The sequence below is a fragment of the Misgurnus anguillicaudatus genome, chromosome 19, assembly GCF_027580225.2.
Source record: "Misgurnus anguillicaudatus chromosome 19, ASM2758022v2, whole genome shotgun sequence".
NCBI classification, from domain to species: domain Eukaryota; kingdom Metazoa; phylum Chordata; class Actinopteri; order Cypriniformes; family Cobitidae; genus Misgurnus; species Misgurnus anguillicaudatus.
Window position 1 is genome coordinate 17,918,290 of NC_073355.2, and position 23,546 is coordinate 17,941,835.

General features: G+C 38.2%; 3 long non-coding RNA genes across 4 annotated transcripts; all 3 read right to left on the bottom strand.

Moving 5' to 3' along the window:
- Positions 1-263: 263 nt before the first annotated feature.
- Positions 264-3,503, bottom strand: LOC141350822 (uncharacterized). The gene is made up of 3 exons (XR_012358968.1): positions 3,431-3,503; positions 3,088-3,240; positions 264-402 (listed from the first exon to the last, which is right to left on the bottom strand). It is a non-coding gene; the product is annotated as an uncharacterized lncRNA (long non-coding RNA).
- Positions 3,498-5,706, bottom strand: LOC141350821 (uncharacterized). The gene is made up of 7 exons (XR_012358967.1): positions 5,507-5,706; positions 5,244-5,422; positions 5,091-5,168; positions 4,787-4,914; positions 4,446-4,559; positions 4,044-4,151; positions 3,498-3,599 (listed from the first exon to the last, which is right to left on the bottom strand). It is a non-coding gene; the product is annotated as an uncharacterized lncRNA (long non-coding RNA).
- A 254-nt stretch (positions 5,707-5,960) lies between these two features.
- Positions 5,961-11,895, bottom strand: LOC129433725 (uncharacterized). Of its 2 annotated transcripts, XR_012358969.1 has the most exons (5): positions 11,009-11,893; positions 10,518-10,645; positions 10,131-10,222; positions 8,737-8,892; positions 5,961-5,985 (listed from the first exon to the last, which is right to left on the bottom strand). It is a non-coding gene; the product is annotated as an uncharacterized lncRNA (long non-coding RNA). The 2 variants fall into 2 exon arrangements; XR_012358970.1 differs by lacking the exon at positions 10,131-10,222 and having other exon boundaries at positions 11,009-11,895.
- Positions 11,896-23,546: the final 11,651 nt, after the last annotated feature.

The window sequence follows — 23,546 nt, forward strand, 5'->3', positions numbered from 1 at the left end:
AGACGAAATATGATTTCTTGAATCATTCTCGCGGTACTTTGACATCATCCGGCTGTCGGTTCTTGCGGCGCCGCATGAAGTCGAACAAGCCTGAAACCTTCTAAAACCAGCAGCTGGCAAATTGACAAGCTGTGATGCAGCAACCCCATTAGCTGGCTTGAGTAGAGCTGAGACGAGCCAGTTCATGTTGCTAAAACTTCCCCCTGTTAACTTTTAAAACAGCTTTGTCTTGTCTTGTATCTGGACTGCTGAGGTCACTTTGATCTTCTTTTTCAACATGTAGAAGGACAGAGACCTCAAGACCTAATGCAGTCTTGTATTGTTGAAGGACGACTTGCAACCCTTCTGACACCACTGACGATCTTCTTCTTAAGAGACAGCAAAGTCCTTCATTTCCCTTGTCTAAAATACAAAAGAGATTGTCTTTAATGTAAACTAACTTGATATTAATTTTGCTTTTTGAGGCCAAAAAACTTCAATAGAATAAAACAATTTCACACATTTAAATCTACATACAAGAATGGCTGTCATTTTTCTGTGCATTGTTGCAATGGTACCCGGCTAGATGACTCTGTATAAACCGAGGCAACATGATGGATCACTGAGGTAATTTAATGCAGAAAGACCAAAACCAGAAAAAAGCATTTTGTGTTTCAGCCAATGTCTGATAGGTCCTTTTGGTTAACCGTTTTCATCTTCAATATAGTTGTGCTTAAGTACACAGCAAAATTGGACAGTAAAAATTTCAGTGTTAAACATTTCTGAGTTGAATTGAACACCTAAAGAGTAAATTTAACATATTCAGAGTAAATTGTTGTTCAGAGTTGGAGTTAATTGACAGAGTTAATAATACCAGTTTCCTTACTGTACGTTCACACCGCCACCGACGAGAGCGTTAATGTGGCCGGAAGTCAGAGAAAACATTCGGCGGCAACCAATCAGAAGGTGGAAAAGGATTCTGTAGAACGTATTCGAGTGTCCGCTACTCTTTTTCTATAGCGTTGTTTGCAGGGCAGCCAGAGCGTTTTTTTTAGCAGTCTCCATCAGCGTTGTGAACGTACAGTTAGAGATGCAATTACAGTCCACCCACACATTTCAGTCTTCCGTTTGGGCTGGTCCCCTGTCATTTAGTGAAACTAAATTATTTAAACTCATTTTTAATGCTTCGATTTTAACTGTAATGAACTTTTATAAACTTTTTGTGTTTGTTGTAGAGCCCGACCGATTTATCGTTTTGCCGATTTTATCGGCCGATATGAGCATGTCGCAGATATATCTGTATCGGCGTATAAGCCGCAGATATGCGCCGATATGAACGTTTGCTACAGAACACATTAAATGCATTTGAAAGATGTAAGTACTTGTTTGTCCAGCAGAGTGCGCCATACTGGTTGCTAATGGCGACCCAGATCACTCACTGTAGTGACACCAGCCAATCCCCAACCCCCTTCAGTCAGTCAGTCTCTTCAGTCTCTCAGTTCAGGTGGCTGCAGTCACGCAGTGTCTTCTTCACAACATTTTTACACCTGGTATTAAGACGCGCTTTGGTCGATTGGATTATAAATGGACAAGAGAGACGCATTCCCGCTTACATTTGGTGTTTTTAATCCGTCTCTTTGTCGACTTGCGAGTTAAAACGCAAGCAGGAGAAATGACGCGAGACGGAGAAATGACACGTTTAAACTACGCGCAGCCGTGCACTTATATAACACTATATGAGATTACTGCTGCTTGTGTTGTTAGTTAACACGCTCATTTCAGAGCAATTGATTCAATAAGCTCGCGCAACTCTACACCCTTGCTAAATAAAAGAGGCGGAGCGAAGACGCTTTAGTTTTATTAAAGTCTAAAGTTTGCACGGAACCCTGGGTTTGTGTTATAAAAACGTTGTGCACAACATTAAACATAGCGTACATTAGTATGTGCTCCGTCAAGCATTGTCTTCGTAACTGTGAGTGGCTAACTAATTTGTGAAGTACACAACTTACTGTAAAGCTAATATTAATCAATGACTTCATAAGTTTCTCTTTATAACGTTATTCTCGTCAAAACTGCAAATGATGCAAGTTTTATGTATTTTGTTCTCTTTGTGTTTTAAAGTTATTTATAATAAGTCAAGTTTACTGTTTAGTGCACTGATATCCAACTAATTTTGGATAATAAAGTTTATTGTTAACTTCTTGCCTATAGTACATATCTTTGTCACATCAATATAAGTGTTGGATCACCACATTTGTGAGTGATCATTGCATTGCATTGTATTTATTCATAGTATATTATGTTAAAGTATATAGTGTATTCTATGTACAGTACTTTAGTATAATATACTGTAGTATATACTGAACTATAATGTACACAAAGAATATCGGCCGATATATCGTTATCGGTCTTTTTTTACTCCCTAATATCTGTATCGGCATCGGCCCGAAAAAACGCATATCGGTCGGGCTCTAGTTTGTTGTCCTTTAACCCTAGTTAAACGAACACTGCTGGGTTATATATATATATATATATATATATATATATATATATATAGTCCCAATATTAAAGTGTGTTAAAAAGTAACACTGATGAAGATCTGCAATCTTTTACTTTATTCTCTCTATCACCATCTCTGTGTTATGTGTTATTTTATTAACCCAGGTTTAGATGTTGGCTGTTTCCTTTAAAGCACACACTCCAAAATGGCATGTTTTTGCTCGCACTTACAAAGAGGCAATTTTAACATGCTATAATAAATTATCTGTGGTGTACTTTAAGCTAAAACTTCACATATGTACTCTGGGGACACCAAACATTTATTTTACACAATAAAAAATGTCATAATATGACCCCTTTAACACTTTTGTGAGTTAAAGAAACTGGCATTGTGTTAAATATTTAACTGTGTTAAACTAGTACTACCTAAATCACAGTCTAGCAAAGCCGTATTTGTTGTGAACAACAACTATAATGCCTATTTTATTATGTACAAGCCAAATGTCCATGGTAAACAGAGCAATAAACGTTCTACTCCATCCAAGTTCAGAGACTGAGGGTGACTTCTTTATTCAAACTTTGAATTGACAGGATTTTTATTTAACTTACCCTCCTCAGCCATCTTGTTCTTGAGAGCCACTGCCAGGCTCTGCACACATGTGTAGTCTTGTGCCATCTCCAACACCACGATGCCCCTTTCCTCTTGCAGTCACATTGTCAACATCACTTGGTCATGCAATCGTTTCTTGACTGAAATGTTTGCTAAGAATCAATAACAGTTATATGTTAATTTGAGACAATATTGCATAATAGCATTATGCATACTTTTTACAAACTGATACATAATAAGCAAACCCCAATCAATTAAATGAATATTTTAACACTGACTATGTTGCATGCTTTTGTTCAGAATACTCTATAAAGCAAAACTGTAAATAAATTCTTGACATACCACTGCCATTAAGGTCGCACGGCCATATCTGAGACACACTGCTCTCTCCAGTGAGGGAATGCTCCACCAAAGTCTAGTACAAGATCATTGTATTTCTGTATCTCCTGAAGAAGGAGCTTTTTGCCCTCTGCCAGCTTACTTCGAAGGCGGTGGCGAAGCATGCTGCTGTCTAGAAAGACATGTACAGGGGTTTGTGAACTGTTCACCAAGAAAAAAATGTTACAAGCAAAAGGGAAAGCAGCAATTGAATTTTATGCAAAAATTACAATTTAGATTGACAAAGAGGTAACTGAAAGATCCATTTAGGGGAGGAAGCTTTGTCCACTCCTGCTCCTGGAGGGCCAGTGTCTCTGCAGAGTTTTATTCCAACCCTAATCAAACACACCTGATCCAGCTAATCAAGGTCTTACTAGGCAGACTAGATACTTTGAGGCAGGTGTGTTGAGGCAAGTTTTAGCTAAACTCTGCAGGACACAGGCCCTCCAGGACCGACTTTGGACACCCCTGTCTTAGGAGGTTAAGAAATAGATGATAAGCCTACCATCTTTGGCACTTGTTTAATATCAAACTGAAAAATTCAGATAGTAGTGGGAAGAATATTGGTCTCGCTTACCACCAGCTGCCCATTCTTTCACATCAGAAAGCCATTGTGACGCCACTTCATCTTTGCAATGTAGCTTTGTTTTTAGTTCTGCTAGCCTTGCAGTCTCGTGCTGGATGTCTGTTATTCAATAATCAGGATTGTTGTACATTGTACAATTAACAACAGGCAAAATGCACACAACAACTAAAAGACACACAAAACATTTATATATATATATATATATATATATATATATATAAAAAACTTACTTTCAGATATATTGTGAAAAGTGCCTGTAGAGAGATACTTTTTTATGGTTCCGGCCCATTGCATGCAATGTAAGCATGTCCACCGCTGCCGTTGAAAGAAAATAATGAGGGTATGATGCTCAATATAAAAAGTATGCAAAAATCTTACAAACACTCTGATCACCTGCTTTGGACATATATTTGGTTGTACGGGCACAACGTGAAAGGTAGCTGTTCACTTGCTCCACTCACCGGTGGTTGTCCCTGTTCCTTCCTGGTTCCTACCACTTCATTTAATCTGTGAATAAATGGTGGAAGACTAATTTAAGAATTCAAGACTAATTCAATTCAAATAAATTTAATTTATATAGCCCAATATCACATTTGTCCTCAAAGGGCTTTTACAACCTGTACAAGAAATGGTTATGCCAAAAAGAATCTAAATAGTGTAGTCAAGCCATTAACTTCTATTTCTTATGAATGTACATTACACATGTACATATGAAGCAAAAATATTATACATACCTCACACGTTGTAGCGTGGCTCAAGCATGCATGACATTAAGGAAAGGTTTCATTGAGGTCAGCTCCTGAAGATCAGGAAGGACACTAGCAACTTTCTTCAAGTATGGCCAATATTTGCAAGCCACAGTCTATGAAACACACAACAAACACAACAAATCAAATTAAAGTGATGGTGTCATACAATACAGTATATGGCATTTATCCTAATTTGATTTAGGAGTACTTGGTAGGCAAAAGTAGAAATCAACTCTGAACAAGATTTTTTGTGTAACAACTATTTTGTCAAGTTATGATTAAAACTTGCATTTTCAGTGCTTTTTGTATGGTGTTGACAAATCTAGACACCGCAATGTCTTCAGCCACAAAAACAGGATCACCAGAGCTAAGAAAGAAAAATAGGAAATCCATCAATTAAAGTAAATAAATAAACCAATAAAAATACTGGAATAAAGACCACCTTCTGTTTGGGCAAAAGTGATATAGCTTTCAGTTTCCATCTGCTGAAGCAGCCAACAATTCTAGCGTTCAGGCTTGGCAGGTGAAAGGAGCACCACAGCAGAGCTGGTCTGCTTCAAATGAAGCGTATGAAAACTCCAAGAAGCTGCGTTGCAGTGCATCGCCGTTGATATATCCAGACTGGAAGATATATAAGAATGAAATAGTAATTGTGATATTGTCTGCTTATGGAGTTTTGAATAAAATGATAACATTTAGACTTACTCTTCTTCCACACTTCGTGCGATGCTCCAGCAGCTTTGCGAAGGCTTGTCTGGAGAATCTTGGAGAGATGACCTTGAGTTCTTGAAAGGAGATCAGGAGGTCCAGTATGTAAAGTGTGGTGGTGTTTATTGAAGCTGGTCAATATCCACTCCTCAGAAGGTCTTTCAGGTCTGGGGTCCTTTGCTGTTTGCATGTTTAAAGGGGACATATTATGAAAATCTGACTTTTTCCATGTTTAAGTGCTATAATTGTGTCCCCAGTGCTTCTATCAACCTAGAAAATGTTAAAAAGATCAACCCAATAACTTAGTTTTGGTAAACCATTTTCTGCAAGCATGTGAAAAAATAGGTCATTGTAATTTGGCCCTTATTGTGATGTCAGAATAAGGTAATACCGACCCCTTTATCTGCACTATCCAACCACAGCACAACCATTTAGTATGGAGAGAAAGAGAAGTGGCTGATGCAAGTCAAAACGCCCTTGGAAAAAAAATAATAAAAACATTTACCACATACTATATTTTATAACAGTTATAACATTGTGAATGTTTAAGAGACATCTTATAAGTTTCTATAATCCCAGTATAGCACTCCTTCTGCCTAACTCCTCGAGTAGTATCATTTGCTAATTCACCAAATTGCTTTGCAACAGATTGTGATGTGCTACAGCAAAATCCCGGGAGTTAAATTAACACTGCTCAGTGTTTATATAGGTCCACTCTCCAGGGTGTTAAAAAAGTAACACCGGAGAGAGTTAAAAGCTACAATCTGTGACTTTATCCTCTCTATCACCATCTCTGTTTGAAAACTGAAATTGCATTTTACATCTTACTTGTAGAGTCATTTTCTTAAAGGGGTCATATGATGAAAATGTTGGCATTGCCACTTTGTGGGTTTGAGCAAAAATGTGTCGTTTTGGGTGTGTTTTTTAAAATGCGGATGAGCGGATGAAGTGCAAACACTGATCACAATGATGGTGGTTTGTTGTAATTGAAACTCTATTGTGCTGTCAAGTCCAAAAATGTGTTGTTTTGGGTGTGTTTTTTAAAATGCAAATGAGCGGATAAAGTGCAAACACTGATCACAATGATGGTGGTTTGTTGTAATTCAAACTCAATTGTGCTGTCAAGTCCTTCTTTTCTCTCTCTTTCTCTCTGCACTAAACGGCAGTGCAGTAGTTGGAGAGTTCAGATTAAGGAGGTGGTATTATTCTAATAAGATATCCTTATGACATCATAATGAAAGCCAAATTTCAATGACCTATTTTTGCTCACACCTACAAAGTGGCAATGCTAACATTTTCATCATATGACCCCTTTAACTTAGGTTTAGATGTTGGCTGTTTCATTTAAAGTCACCATTATTGTGATCAGTGGTTGTTTTAGTTGGACTTGACTCTTGACTATTAACTTGTTAGTTTTTTCTAACTGCTATATCTTAGTGTGTTTAAAACACATTGTTATAGCAAAGAAAAAGCAATTGTGTAATTGAATGTTGATGGTTAATATATAATGGCAAACATAAACATTTAAATGAACAGATTTATTGATATAGATTTCCTCCCTCATCAAAAGCATATTTCTCTGTTAATAATGAAATACTACAAATTAAAGGGGTCATATGGTGAAAATGTTGGCATTGCCACTTTGTAGGCGTGAGCAAAAATAGGTCATTGAAATTTGGCTTTCATTATGATGTCATAAGGATATCTTATTAGAATAATACTGCCTCCTTAATCTGAACTCTCCAACTACTGCAATGCCGTTTAGTGCGGAGAGAAAGAGAGAGAAAAGAAGGACTTGACAGCACAATTGAGTTTGAATTGCGGCGAACCGCCATCATTGTGATCAGTGTTTGCACTTTATCCGCTCATTTGCATTTTAAAAAACACACCCAAAACGACACATTTTTGGACTTGACAGCACAATAGAGTTTCAATTACAGCGAACCGCCATCGTTGTGGTCGGTGTTTGCACTTCATCCGCTCATCCGCATTTTAAAAAACACGCCCGGGGCGACACATTTTTGCTCAAACCTACAAAGTGGCAATGCTAACATTTTCATCATATGACACCTTTAAGCTCCAGAACTCTCATAGCAGTTTGTCATTCTGAAGGATTTTGATAGTGTGCACATAAACATTAACCACTAAAAACGTAGATGCACAGACATCATGAATCAGAGTATGAATCTCAACAAGGGTGACAAAGAAAATGGTAAAAAGTTCATTATTTATTCATGCCCCAGTGCATTCTGGGAGTCCTGGGAGAGTTGTAATTTGTTGATACCCAGCATGCATTGCAGCATGAAGCTTTTCATTCTATTGTCACCATCATTGTGATTCATACTCTGATTCTTGATGTTTAATTGTCTACATAACACACCAGTTAATTCTAAGTGTCAGTGTTTAAAATTATTCAGAATGAAAAACTGTTATGAGAGAGCTGTATATCATACTACAGCATCATATTATTAACAGAAATAAACACTTCTAGTAAGAAATCACTGAAGAAATCATTTTTAAAGAGAGTGTTATTTGAAAGTGTATCCTAACAACCATTATAAACATAGAAATGCACTATTGTCTCCTCTTTAGCCACAACAAACATGTTTTAAACCCATGTAATTATAACAGCCAAAAAAGCTGAAAAGTTAAGACTAACTCAAGAGTCCAATTAAAACAACCACTGATCACAATAATGGTGACTTTAAATGAAACAGCCAACATCTAATCCTAAAATAAGAAAATATCTCTACAAGTAAGATCTAAAATGCAATTTCAGTTTTCAAACAGAGATGGTGATAGAGAGGATAAAGTCACAGATTGCAGCTTTTAACTCTCTCCGGTGTTACTTTTTTAACACTCTGGAGAGTGGACCTATATAAACACTGAGCAGTGTTAATTTAACTCCCGGGATTTTGCAGTGTATACAATGCACTTTGACTCTACTGCAATTGTAAGCACAACAATGCCACACTATTGAAAACATCAAAACATAGTGTGAAAAAACATCAAATCTAAAATGGAAATCTAAACTGTGAATTGGTTTTACCATTGATGGTAATTAAAATGACTGGTTTGCCTGAAATCATTATTACGTTTGTGCGTTTACAACGGCGGTCTGGCATCTTGCCGACTGCCAAATAGAAAGAAAACCACTAGTTTAGATTACCTGTTACTGGCTGCAGACACATATAAACGTCTAAATTAGGGCTTTTGTGAGAACATACCTTGTGTTGTGTGCAATATCCATCTTCCCCTTTAATGATGCATTTGGTTGGAAGGATGGCTTCAAAAAACCTATTAATTACACATTCCCTTTTGTGGAGGGGCTGTTTTTTGTGACGTAATAAATCAGGGTCCCCCCACAGAACCACTCTCTGCACCTAGGAAGAAAAAGAAATTAAAGGGGACATATTATGAAAATCTGACTTTTTCCATGTTTAAGTGCTATAATTGTGTCCCCAGTGCTTCTATCAACCTAGAAAATGTTAAAAAGATCAACCCAATAACTTAGTTTTGGTAAACCATTTTCTGCAAGCATGTGAAAAAATAAGTCATTGTAATTTGGCCCTTATTGTGATGTCAGAATACGGTAATACCGCCCCCTTTATCTTCACTATCCAACCACAGCACAACCATTTAGTATGGAGAGAAAGAGAGAGATAAAATATTTGACAGCACAATAGAGTTTCAATTGCAACAAACCACCATCATTGTGATCAGTGGTTGCACTTCATCCGCTCATTTGCATTTTAAATGACACACCCAAAACGGCACACTTTTGCTCAGACCTATTTTAGACTTATTTTACATCTTAAAAAAAATCTCATAATATGTCCCCTTTAAACATTATTTTAGATGAATAACTCATAAAAAAAATAATACACTAAACCAAACTACTCAAGAATTAGTTGGATTCTAGGTTTGATTTTTTTGTATAGGATTGCATAGTGGCTCAATGTTTAGCACCATCACCTCACAGCAAGAAGGTCCTAGATTTACTTTTCTCTTAAATGTGTTTTTATCTGGTTATCCAAGTTTCTCAAATCCCAAAAACATGCATCCTAAACCATAAAGCAGGGCACTGTGCATTAATTCTTAGCAAGCATACTTTAAAGGGAACATATTATGAGATTTTTTTTAAGATGTAAACTAAGTCAAAAATAGGTCTGAGCAAAAGTGTGCCGTTTTGGGTGTGTAATTTAAAATGCAAATGAGCGGATGAAGTGCAACCACTGATCACAATGATGGTGGTTTGTTGCAATTGAAGCTCAATTGTGCTGTGAAATATTTTATTTCTCTCTTTCTCTCCCTACTAAATGGTTGTGCTGTGGTTGGATAGTGAAGATAAAGTGGGCGGTATTACCTTATTCTGACATCACAATAAGGGCCAAATTACAATGACCTATTTTTTCACATGCTTGCAGAAAATGGTTTACCAAAACTAAGTTATTGGGTTGATCTTTTTAACATTTTCTAGGTTGATAGAAGCACTGGGGACACAATTATAGCACTTAAACATGGAAAAAGTCAGATTTTCATAATATGTCCCCTTTAAGTATTTAAACTTTAATATTATTGACTAAATAATATTAAGCTCAAATTAATCAATGCGATTTACCAAATTCCTCATGAGAATTTAGTTTTGCTGAGGGTACAGTTAAGTGGAATCTCCACACTGGATGACAGGAAGCACTCAACCTGTAAAAGTGACTGTAACAGTACACAGAACAGGTTAGGCTATCACTACATACATGATCTTTTTCAACTTATATACAAAACTGTTTATGAAATCAGATGTATTTCTGTTAAGCATTTGGTAAAGACATTACCAAGTACTTGACATGATAGTATACTTAAGTGTTATACTCTATTTTTTATGTGTTTTGTCATATTGAAATGATTTAAACTGTTAATACTCAAATACAATTACAATGTTATTCCGTAATTTGATTTGGTCCACAATTTACATTTCAATTCCTACAAATCTGAAATAATTCAGATATACCCTGTAGCTGAGGCTTGGCGTCACCCTCCTTGCCTCCCCCTCGGCTTGCCCCAGCCAACAAAGATCCTTTTAGAGGTCTGTGAAGGGTCTCTTCTAGGGCATAAACGTTTCGTCTCCACAGCTGCTCTCTATGTGTTGAAGTGAATATTTCTTGTAAGACTAATAAAGGTACAGGACGTGAAAGACATGCAACAACTAAAAGGAAACACAGCATAGTGTAAGTATTGAATAACCTAAATGAGCCTTGGCATAGATTCTCCAAGTCTCTGAAACTCAGGGGATGAAACCTCTCTTTTCCAAAATATATTACCTTATTAAAACATGCCACAGAGCATTATAGGATGTTAGTTGCTAAATAAGTTGCTATTACAATATACCGTATGAAATCTTCAACACTCATCTCTTTTCCATATAATTTATCATTTTTATTTTAAGTTGTCCCACATCCATTATGTTTAAGTATAAACTAACAGGTAAATAAAAACTCTAACCTTGGCTTCAGCTAGAATGTGGTCATGGTTCAGCTCAAGAGCCATGAGCCTCCCCTCTTGGTAGCGGGGATCCTGTTTGTGAGGGGTATATCTGTTGGCCATTGCAAAGCAGACGAAGACAGAAGGACAAACACACAGCTGGACAGACAGGTACAACAGATGCAGTATGTAGAGATAGGTTGCAAGAAATAGACAGAAAATGATAAAGAAAGAGAGGATGGATGGCTCTTAAAATTGCATTTGGGTTTATAAAATAAGCAACGTTAAATCTAAGTTGTAACAGGTGATTCGATTGACAGGATCTGCAGGGAGAACAGAAAATGTTTATTATGTAGTGTAAATTAGCTCTAATATAAGGCTTAAATAGTGTACCCCGATAATGGGGATTCCTATTTTCTTACAAATATTATAAGACAAATATTAAAACTTTAGACTATATTAAGCTCACACAATAAAGCAATGGCCACGTTAAAGGGGACATATTATGAGATTTTTTTAAAGATGTAAACTAAGTCTAAAATAGGTCTGAGCAAAAGTGTGCCGTTTTGGGTGTGTCATTTAAAATGCAAATGAGCGGATGAAGTGCAACCACTGATCACAATGATGGTGGTTTGTTGTAATTGAAACTCAATTGTGCTGTCAAGTACTTTTTCCTTTCTCTCTTTCTCTCTGCACTATGGCTGTGCTGTGGTTGGATAGTGCAGATAAAGGGGCGGTATTACCTTATTCTGACATCACAATAAGGGCCAAATTACAATGACCTATTTTTTCACATGCTTGCAGAAAATGGTTTACCAAAACTAAGTTATTGGGTTGATCTTTTTAACATTTTCTAGGTTGATAGAAGCACTGGGGACACAATTATAGCACTTAAACATGGAAAAAGTCAGATTTTCATAATATGTCCCCTTTAAATTACGTGACTATGTCACGAACTGCCGTGAGACTGGGTTGCCGGGAAACCTCCCCTAAGTTGTTAATACTTTGATTTGGAATTGATGTAATGTTTTCAATACATTTAAAATAAATAAATAATCTCAATTTATAAATGTTTGCAATTTATTCACTTTTATTAGTACACTACCATGTTTTGTAACACACTGTAGGTATGATCCGTTAGCTGGTAAAAGAGCTGTGAATGGATACACTGAGGATATCTCAAATATTAATATGGCTAGTAAATTAGCCAATATAACAGGGCAGGCGTCACGGGGTGGGCATTCGCGGCTTATACCCTAACAAAGTTTTTTAAAAAGGAAAACAAAAGTGAAAGTGACATGGTTGTCAAATATGGAATGCATCCAGAAAGTAGACAACACACGTCCTGCCAGTCATGAACACACACTCGGAGCAGTGGATTCGTGACCGGCTGTAGACTAAACTCCACCCCCGGCGATAATGGTACGATAAGCGCAAACACAGAAATGGAAAATTAGAATAAGTTATAATTTTTCTGTTTGTTCCAAAACCTGAAATTCTAAAGCAACAACCTAAAAACGTAGAATTAAAAATTAAACCAAAAGACAATTATCTCATACTCATGATTGAAAAATGAAAGTTTGCAACCAAATTTTCATTTGATTCATTTTGATGGTGCAAATTGAAAAAAGAACTGAAAAGCGTTACACGGACCAGGGAACATACCTGTATATAAGATCTTTAGATAATGAGATAATAATGGTGCTATCAGGGGATGATCATTTGAGATGGTATTGTCGCTCTTTACTTTCTTAGACTTGCACCTTTACCGTTGCGTCTCTTTCTCGTCTTTCTAAACCAACAGATATGTGTACTGATCTAACGTCGCATCAAACTACATCGCTCCAGCTGCGCACGCGTCACTGATATAAACGCGAGTAAACTTAAACTTTATAACAACTAACAGCATTATGTGCGGGAACTCTTCTCTTAATTTAGCGGCACAGTTTCTTGTGCACGTTTGGAGAGACTTCTGCATGCCAGAGACTCAGACAGCTGCACGAGCACAGAGAGAGCGACGTGCGTGCGAGAGATAGAGAGAGAGACCTCACTGGTGCTTATTATGAAAAATTTCAGAAATTACTCTTTCATTTGTTGGTGGATTATTTCCCGTTTCTCTGTCACACTCAGTCTAACATGCAGGAATGTCAAGTTGACAACAAGCACTTACCCAGCTAGAAATAAAAAGTTCTAAGAACGTTCCCTGAAAGTTCCCGAATGTTCCCAAAAACATTCTGCCAACGTTTAAAGCGGCTAGTTTTTTTTAAGTTCTAGGAACGTTTCTGTTGTCTGAACGTTAGAGTAATGTTACATTTTACCATTTTAACTGTTATGACAATGTCATGTTTTAATGTTCAAACAATGTTTAAAACAACAGCTGTTTATTATATTGACTTATTTAATTGTTATGTAAATGATAGAGAAACATTGCATTTTATTATTTTATAAAACATTATTTCTGTATGCAGTAAATATATTGCTGTAGAAAACTCAATTCGCTTGCTGGGTTTGGATGTTGATGTTTGTTTCATTTTGAGTCACCCTTGTTGTGATTGGTGTTTGTTTTGGTTGGTCTCTTGACACTTGGCTTTTTGCCTGCTGGTTTTTTCCTGGTTGTGTTGGCGTTGTGTTGATGCACCGCGTTTGTTGTGAACATGCCAAGTTGATGGTGTTGTTCTGTGGTTGTTGGTGCATGGTGGTGAAGATCATCACCTAGTTCATTTGCTGATCAAGACTTTGTTTTCTGTCAACAATGTAAATGAGATCCAGCACTTTCACAGCAGTTTGTCATTAAGGAGTTTTAGAAACTTTGGACAAAAAATATCTGCTGTATAACTGGGATGCACAAACATCAAGAATCAGACTATGAATCTCAATCATGGTGACAATTAAATGAAAAACTTCATGCTGCAATGCATGCTGGGTATTAACAAATTACAAACCTCATTCAGGACTCCCAGCATGCACTGCAGCATGGATAAATAAGGATTCTTTTAACAATTTTAATTGTCACCATGGTTGAGATTCATAGTCTGATTCTTGATGTTTGGGCATCACAACTATACAGCGGATGTTTTTTGTCCAAGGTTTCTGGAACTCCTTGGTGACAAACTGCTGTGAAAGAGTTGGATCTGATATACAATATTGGCAGAAAGTGGACTTTTGATTGGTGGGTGAACTGGGTGATGGTCTTTGCCGTTGTGTACCAACAACCACAGAAATACACTAATAACTTTTCATGACAAATGTGGTGCATTACCACAAAGTTAACACAACCAGGAAAAAACTAGTAGGCAAAAAGTCAAGTGTCAAGAGACCAACTAAAACAAACACGAATCACAATAAGGGTGACTTAAAATGAAACATCAACATCTAAACCTAGTAAGTGAATTGAGTTTTCTACAGCAATATATTTGCTGAACATTCAGAAATAATGTTTTATAAAGTAATAAAATGCAATGTTTCTCTATCATCCACACAACAATCAAACAAGTCAACACAACAAACAGCTGTTGTTCCAAACATTGTGTGAACATTAAAACATGACATTGTCATAACGTTTAAAAATGGTAAAATGTAACATTACTCTAACGTTCAGACAACAGAAACGTTCCTAGAACTTAAAAAAAACTAGCCGCTTTTAACGTTGGCAGAATGTTTTTGGGAACATTCGGGAACTTTCAGGGAACGTTCTTAGAACTTTTTATTTCTAGCTGGGTAATTACATTACGCGGAATAAAAAATATGTTACGTCTAACGTTTTATTTCACGTTAAGTTACAACGGACCAATCAGCAGCCATGTAACGTGCAATTAGAGTGATTGACAGAAAACCTGACAAGTTACAAAACAATATGAACTTTTCATATTGTTCATATCTTTTCATCATATGTTTGGCAAATGCAAACATGCTGGTAATTAATATGAAGCAAAAGGTTTGTGCATTAAATGGGGAAATTTAGACACATCATATCTCAATGCTGGCTATACTCACTACCACTCATGTAGACTTACCAATCAGTGGCGTTTGACTGGCAGTAGATGGCAGCTTGTCATTAAGCATCAGCAGTAACACAGATATGGACAGCAGTAAAGTCACTTTAAGGCCCAGCTTCTCAGATTCAGATGCATTCATGAAGAAGGAGGCCAGATCCAGAACAAGAAAACAAAATACTGGAAAAATTAAGTTGATGATATACAGCAGAGGTCTCCTCCTGATAGTGATCTGCAATATAAGAATACAAAATGTATAAACAAATTATCAAAACCACATCATGATGTTACAGCCTGTCTGTCTATTCTGCAGCTCTTAAACTGCCCAGCTGGTGATCATCATGCAGGTAAAAGTGAGCATTTAATGGAGGGTAAATTTAGCCTTCTAATGACTGTTCTCCCATTATGGTCATTCGTAAGGCACTTAAAATACCAGCTTGTAGTAGCCTATACTGTACCATACCGTACTGTACTTAACAGTATAGATGATTTCATTAGATGCACGGATGTTGTCAAGGTTTCACGCCTGACCCAAAGTTAACTTCCGGTCTCTGTTTGTTTAATGGACTAAACTGACCTCTGGAATACCTTATCAAAAATTAAAAAAAATTAGTTTCCACACATTTCCTAAAGACAAGGGGAGACAACAAGCATGGACCAGATAACATTGTATACATTAATTTTACACAGTAACATTGACTCAATGTAGGAGTTCATACACTTTAGCTATGATTTGAACTAAGGTACTGTACTATTCATGCTACTGTATACTATATTCTACTATACTATTCTGTAATACTAGCCTAGAAATCTAGACGCACCCTAGCGGCCGCAAAATATATTTGCTGCCAGGGTTTAGTCTAGGCACTCACAATACACTTAACAGCTCCAAAAAATTTGGTCAGGCCAATCACATTGTGTGTAGCGTCTGTGGGGCGGGCTTAACATGATGACGACAGAGCTGCCTGTGACGATTCCTACTTGAAAACAAAGAATGGCTGCTGCTGCTGGCGAACAGCTTTCTTTTGAAGCGGCTTTGGCCGCGACTCTGGAGGACTTACACTTATGTTTTTCTTTGAGAGAAGAGCAAATAACCCTACTGAAGTCCTTTTTAAGCAAGAAAGATGTGTTTGGAGTTTTGCCGACTGGTTACGGTAAAAGTTTGATATACCAATTAGCTCCACTGGTGGGGAAACGCAGGGGACTCATACGTCACCTTCTTCGTTGCTCTGATTGGTCATAGCGCTATCCTATTGCGTACAGAGGCATTTTGAGGGACAACCTTATATCCCGCCCCTTGCATTGAGCCGTTTGTGTGAAGAGTTGCCAGACCTTACATCTTGATGTAGGTCTGGCTAACCAGGCTACTGTAATACTGTAATACTATAATTATATGGTCACCCCTTTGAAATGTGTGCCCTCATACTTTTTGCCATACAGCAAACCAATCGGTTGGGCAGGCACTGCACAACGCAGAGGTGGGTAATCCATGTGCCATGAGTAAAAGTCCTCTCCAGTATTTTGTTCCAATCACCTTTATTAGCTAGCACAGTTCCCTTTCGAGGAACTCGAGCTGCGTCGCCATAGCAACGCTTTGGGAAACGCCTCGGCGTGACTGATCGGAAGCACGTGTAACACATAATCAACAATTTGATGACTGGATATAGGCTGGATGCCGCGCGGACCAAGGGTATAAGAAGGCATCCCACACAAACACACTCGCTTTTAGTGCCTCAGCAAGTGACTGCGTGTACGTTTGCATAAATCTGAAGTAGGTTTTATGAAGTTCAAGTATGTGTATCTCCCTGTCGGCGCGATATCACAGACAAGGATATGCATGTATATGTGTCTAGAGCGCAGCATGCACAGTTGGCTTTTGAGAAACCTGGCTGTGTGCAATGTGAGCATTCCCGTGCACGTGTTGCGCTCCAGCTTCCCACTTAGAGAAGGATATATCGGGCTCGCGCCATCACGGATCCGGCCCAGCTTCTGTCGAGGCAAAGCGGTGACTGCACTACACCGGTGACATCTGTCTCTCACTCTCTAGGAAGCTTGGGCTCGCGGCTGCAATCCCGCTTCTCAGCAGCGGTTGCACTCGTGGGAGTCGCTTTATGATTTCGTGCAGGCGGCGGTATCTCCGCTTGCACGTAACGTCCGTTCTCTCTCTCTTTCGCCGGATCGGGAAGGCGCCCTGCGTGAGAGCCATATATTTCAGCTGTCTATCTCTGGAGAGATGAATCATCTTTATTCGCCTACTGTTTAAAGCTAAACGTGCAGTCTCCACGTGAAGCATCCTCTTTTTACAGTATGGAGGTATTATATGTACATGCATATAATATGAAAATAATAATATTTTTACGTTTTCTACACCTGTATGTGTAGGCTATGTATGTATATCTGCCTGTCACAGCCTGCATGAGCTGTGTCAAGCAGTGATTTTGTATTTATGCTGAGTGTTGCTTGTACAGCTGTACACAGCATTTATTCTCCTGATCGTCCGCTGGTGCGCCGTCAAGATATGATCTTTTGTGTTACGATTCGAGTCCTTCATCCGCTGAGGCGGGTAACGTCTTCGTTCGTGGCACTCACTATTTCTTATTGAAGCGAAGCAGCTCACACCCCATTTATGGTGCCTGCTTCCCTTCAGTGCCCTCGCAGGGCACACTCACTGCTGTGCGTAGTACCACAGGCAGACGAAATTAACCTTCACCTACACTGGTGGAACTGCATACAGCCGGCTCCAGTGGGGGGCATGTATACATTCTTGTGCAGGAGGCTGTAGAACCTCCACATGAGAGAAATGATGACCTACAGCCATTGCTTTATTGTTTCAAAAAGGAGGGATTTGTAATTTTTCAATGATGCAGCTCAGTCCTATCCTGTGACTGAGACTGTGATTTAATCAGATCCGAGGACTGATTCCTTACATTAGAGCTTATGTCTTCATTCAACACGGGAGGGTTTCCCCGAGGGGAAACCCGTCTCGCATGATCAAAGTCACGCACCGTTTTTTGCGTGCTGTGGTAACAGGAAGAAAGCATGGCTTCTGTCCCAAGGTCCTGTGTTGGGTGCGCGTTGTCGATGTGTGACGCTGACAACAGAAGCGTCCCTCACAGGTTGGTGCGATTATGGAAAGCCAAAAGGGTCAAAATCACTGAAACTCATCATCGGCTATGGCACTGAAATTGCCTTGGAAATTATGGTGGTATGGGTTGGACTCCCATTGCCTTCTAGACCTGAGGAGCCATCATGTGTTTGTCTAGACAGACATCACATCGGTGGTTTCTTAAATGAATCTCTAAGGAGGTCTGCAATCAAAGTCACGCATCGTTGTCTGCGTGCTCTGGTGGTGTGAAGAAAACCTTGGTTTCTATCCTAAGGACTGTTTTGGGTGTGCGCTGCTGGCGTGTGTTGCTGACAACAGGCACATCCCTTACAGGTTGGAGTACAGTTATGGAAAGCCGATAGGGCCAAAATCACAACATTGTTGATTTTGGGATAATGGCATTTGTGGTCTTTGGACAAACTGTACTCGTTGACGACAGTTTAGACCCAGGCCACTTGCATATGGCAGATGCCCTGTAAGGCAAAGCCCATTCCCGGGGAGTTGAGATTCCAGCCAGATGTAGTGAACCACATCTGGAGAGTATTTGGACGCGCAGAGGTGGATCTGTTTGCGTCTCAGGACACCACACACTGCCTAATGTGGTTTTCTCTTCTTTCCCCCAATCGCTCTGCCACAGAAGTTCTGGATAAAGTTTGCCAGAGATCTGGTAGCTGTCAGCTTGGCCTCTGAGGGGGCCAGGCTCGCAGGCTCAGGTCTCCCAACTGAGGTTGTGGAGACCATACTTTACTTCATACAGTCCCAGTCAACTGCCCTGTTGTTGTGGTGCTGAGGTTTCTGCAGGAGAAAATCTCTGCTGGCTTAGCTCCTTCCACTCTAAGGTTTAGGTGGCAGCAGTCTCTGCCTACCATACTCCTTGGGAAGGATGTCAGGCTCCCAACTGAGGTTGCGGAGACCATATGATTACTCCAGAGCTCCCTCAGGGAGCTTAGGCCCTAAGTGGAGAAACTTCACCTCATGGTGTTCAGCTCATGTGACAGATCCAATCACCTGCCCTGTTTATGTGGTGCTGAGGTTTCTGCAGGAGCAATTCTCCGCTGGCTTAATTCCTTCCACTCTTAAGGCTTAGGTGGCAGCGGTTTCTGCCTTCCGTATTCCTTCTGGAAGGACCTCATATTTCGTCTGGACAACCCTCAAGAGAGCTTTATGCTCTTAAGTGAAGAATCTTTCACCTATTGGTGTTTAACTCCCCTTACAAACCCAGTCAACTGCCGTGTTTATGTGGTACTGAGGTTTCTGCAGCAGCAATTCTCTGCTGGCTTAACCCTTATGTGTTGTTGGGGATGTTTTCATCCACTAGAGGGTTTTTTTTACTCTTAATTTGGCCACAACTTTTTCTCTGTTTTATCAAATTGAATGATTTTTGGTGACAAATCTTATATTTACATATATTTTAAGAAAATGCTTTGAATTTTTTTAAAAACTCAACGATGTACCGTGGGCAAATTTACTACCCTTTCGTGTTGCCAGTGGATGAAAACATCCACTAAATTCAACGGCCGCAAAAAGTCATCAGATGAATATCTTTTCCAACTCCCTTTCACAAATCTGTCAATCAACCTCGGCACTGATCAAAACCACCAAATCCTCACAAAAAATCCACGACCTCAACCCCTCAATTGCCAAGTCTACAAGGTGTGTCACTGATCTGGGGAAAAAACACACACAAAACGACTGACCCTCAACACAAAAAGTGATTGTAAACTGAATTTTTTTTAACCTTTTTCACAGTCTTGGGCATGCCAAAGATTGGTAAAAACATTGGCTTTGAAACATTTTTAGTTTTTGTGTAGCATCAGTTTTAATTTTTTTCTCCCTCATTTATTGTTAGTGGCTGTTTTTTCCCCATTGACTTCCATTATAACCACATTTTTTGATTGAAGAGCTATGACACCTTTTTATCATGCATTTTTGAATGTTGGTGTTTTTTCCTTTTGCTAAGAGGTCAAATTTGTAATTTTTACAGTTTATCACAATGTGGCACTATTAACCCTTTAGTAGCCCTGTGCAAAAACAAAGCTTAAAGGGGACATATTATGAAAATCAGACTTTTTCCATGTTTAAGTGCTATAATTGTGTCCCCAGTGCTTCTATCAACCTAGAAAATGTTAAAAAGATCAACCCAATAACTTAGTTTTGGTAAACCATTTTCTGCAAGCATGTGAAAAAATAGGTCATTGTAATTTGGCCCTTATTGTGATGTCAGAATAAGGTAATACCGCCCACTTTATCTTCACTATCCAACCACAGCACAACCATTTAGTATGGAGAGAAAGAGAGAGATAAAATATTTGACAGCACAATAGAGTTTCAATTGCAACAAACCACCATCATTGTGATCAGTGGTTGCACTTCATCCGCTCATTTGCATTTTAAATGACACACCCAAAACGGCACACTTTTGCTCAGACCTATTTTAGACTTAATTTACATCTTAAAAAAAATCTCATAATATGTCCCCTTTAATTTCTGACTTGTACATTGAGTTATATGGAGTATAACTCCATAATAAAAGAATATTATTATTGTGTGTGTGTGTGTGTGTGTGTGTGTGTGTGTGTGTGTGCGCGTGTGCGTGTGCTTGTGTGTGCATGAAAAAAAGATATTCTGTAAAAATCTTCTCTGCATTAGACATTAGATTTATGAACATCATTATTATGAACACATAAGTGTTTAGTCATTCCAACAGGACTTGCAGCATATCACTTGTTGCTCTCTGCAAGTTTGTCTGGAGGGACAGCAACTCATGCACGAGGGAGGTGAAAAGCTGTTTAGGAGAAGGCTTTCCTAGAAGACCTGGGAAAATCTCTGCAGCAATATTGAGGAGAGAGCATCACCCTCGCACACCAGTTGCTGCACTGGTGAAATCCACAGACACCAGCAGGCACCAGTAGCTCAGGAGTGAAGAGGGGAACATGCAATTAGTGCAAAGAACAAACATGTCAGCACTTGCATCTGTTGTGGTGGACACACTTTCAGAGAGCACCAAGTGATATGCTGCAAGTCCTGCTGGAAATACTGAACACACACACCTGCACACATACGCACTAAAAGTTAGTTTGATTGTTTAGTTTTCCATCCATCCTCTACTCTTGCTTCATTGTTCAATTTATTTGAAGTTGTTTTTGTGTTCATAGTAAATGATGTTCATAAATTTTTACAGAAAATCTTTCTCACACATTCATTTTATACCATACAAACTGTATATTCTATTCCCCTTACCCACCCCATTCCTAACCCCAACCATCACAGAAACCCTTCTACTACTTCATATTTTCAAGAAACATCATTTTGTTTGATTTATAAGCTTGTTCCCAGCTAGAAATAAAAAGTTCTAAGAACGTTCCCTGAAAGTTCCCGAATGTTCCCAAAAACATTCTGCCAACGTTAAAAGCGGCCAGTTTTTTTAAGTTCTAAGAACGTTTCTGTTGTCTGAACATTAGAGTAATGTTACATTTTACCATTTTTAAACGTTATGACAATGTCATGTTTTAATGTTCACACAATGTTTAAAACAACAGCTGTTTATTATATTGACTTGTTTAATTGTTATGTAAATGATAGAGAAACATTGCATTTTGTTATTTTGGAAAACATTGTTTCTGTATGCAGTAAATATATTGCTGTAGAAAACTCAGTTCACTTGTTGGGTTTGGATGTTGATGTTTGTTTCATTTTGGGTCACCCTTGTTGTGATTAGTGTTTGTTTTGGTTGGTCTCTTGACACTTGGCTTTTTGCTTTCTAGTTTTTTCCTGGTTGTGTTGACTTTGTGTTAATGCACCACATTTGTTATGAACATGCCAAGTTAATAGTGTTATTCTGCGGTTGTTGGTACATAATGGTAAAGATCATCACCTAATTCATTTACTAATCAAACGTTTATTTTCTGTCAAAAATGTAAATGAGATCCAATGATTTCACAGCAGTTTGTCATTAAGGAGTTTTAGAAACTTTGGACAAAAAATATCTGCTGTATAACTGGGATGCCCAAACATCAAGAATCAGACTATAAATCTCAATCATGGTGACAATTAAATGAAAAACTTCATGCTGCAATGCATGCTGGGTATTAACAAATTACAAATCTCATTCAGGACTCCCAGCATGCACTGCAGCATGGATAAATAAGGATTTTTTTTAACAATTTTAATTGTCACCATGGTTGAGATTCATAGTCTGATTCTTGATGTTTGGGCATCCCAACTGTACAGCAGATATTTTTTGTCCAAAGTTTCTAAAACTCCTTAATGACAAACTGCTGTGAGACTTGGATCTAATATACATTATTGGCAGAAAATAAACTTTTGATTAGTAAATGAATTAGGTGATGATCTTTACCATTATGTACCAACAACCACAGAAATACACTAAAAACTTTTCATAACAAATGTGGTGCATTAACACAAAGTTAACACAACCAGAAAAAACTAGCAGGCAAAAAGTCAAGTGTCAAGAGACCAACTAAAACAAACACGAATCACAATAAGGGTGACTTAAAATGAAACAAAACATCAACATCTAAACCTAGGAAGTGAATTGAGTTTTCTACAGCAATATATTTACTGAACATTCAGAAATAATGTTTTCTAAAATAATAAAATGCAATGTTTCTCTATCATTTACAGAACAATTAAACAAGTCAATATAATAAACAGCTGTTGTTTTAAACATTGTGTGAACATTAAAACATGACATTGTCATAACGTTTAAAAATGGTAAAAATGTAACATTACTCTAACGTTCAGACAACAGAAACGTTCCTAGAACTTAAAAAAAAAACTGGCCGCTTTTAACATTGGCAGAATGTTTTTGGGAACATTGAGAACTTTCAGGGAACGTTCTTAGAACTTTTTATTTCTAGCTGGGTTTCCTCATTGGGACATCAATATGTCCCCACAATGTCACATAAATACTGGTATTCCTATCTTTTTTTTTACAATTGTTCCCCTCAATGTGATAATTACCAGTTACACACCAACACACACACACACACACACACACACACACAAATATGATTTTATTATGGAGTTATACTCCATAAAACACAATGTACAAGCCAGAAATTAAAGGGGACATATTATGAAAATCTGACTTTTTCCATGTTTAAGTGCTATAATTGTGTCCCCAGTGCTTCTATCAACCTAGAAAATGTTAAAAAGATCAACCCAGTAACTTAGTTTTGGTAAACCATTTTCTGCAAGCATGTGAAAATATAGGTCATTGTAATTTGGCCCTTATTGTGATGTCAGAATAAGGTAATACCGCCCCCTTTATCTGCACTATCCAACCACAGCACAACCATTTAGTATGGAGAGAAAGAGAGAGAGACAATAATTCACAGCACAATTTAGTTTCAATTGCAACAAACCACCATCATTGTGATCAGTGGTTGCACTTCATCCGCTCATTTGCATTTTAAATGACACACCCAAAACGGCACAC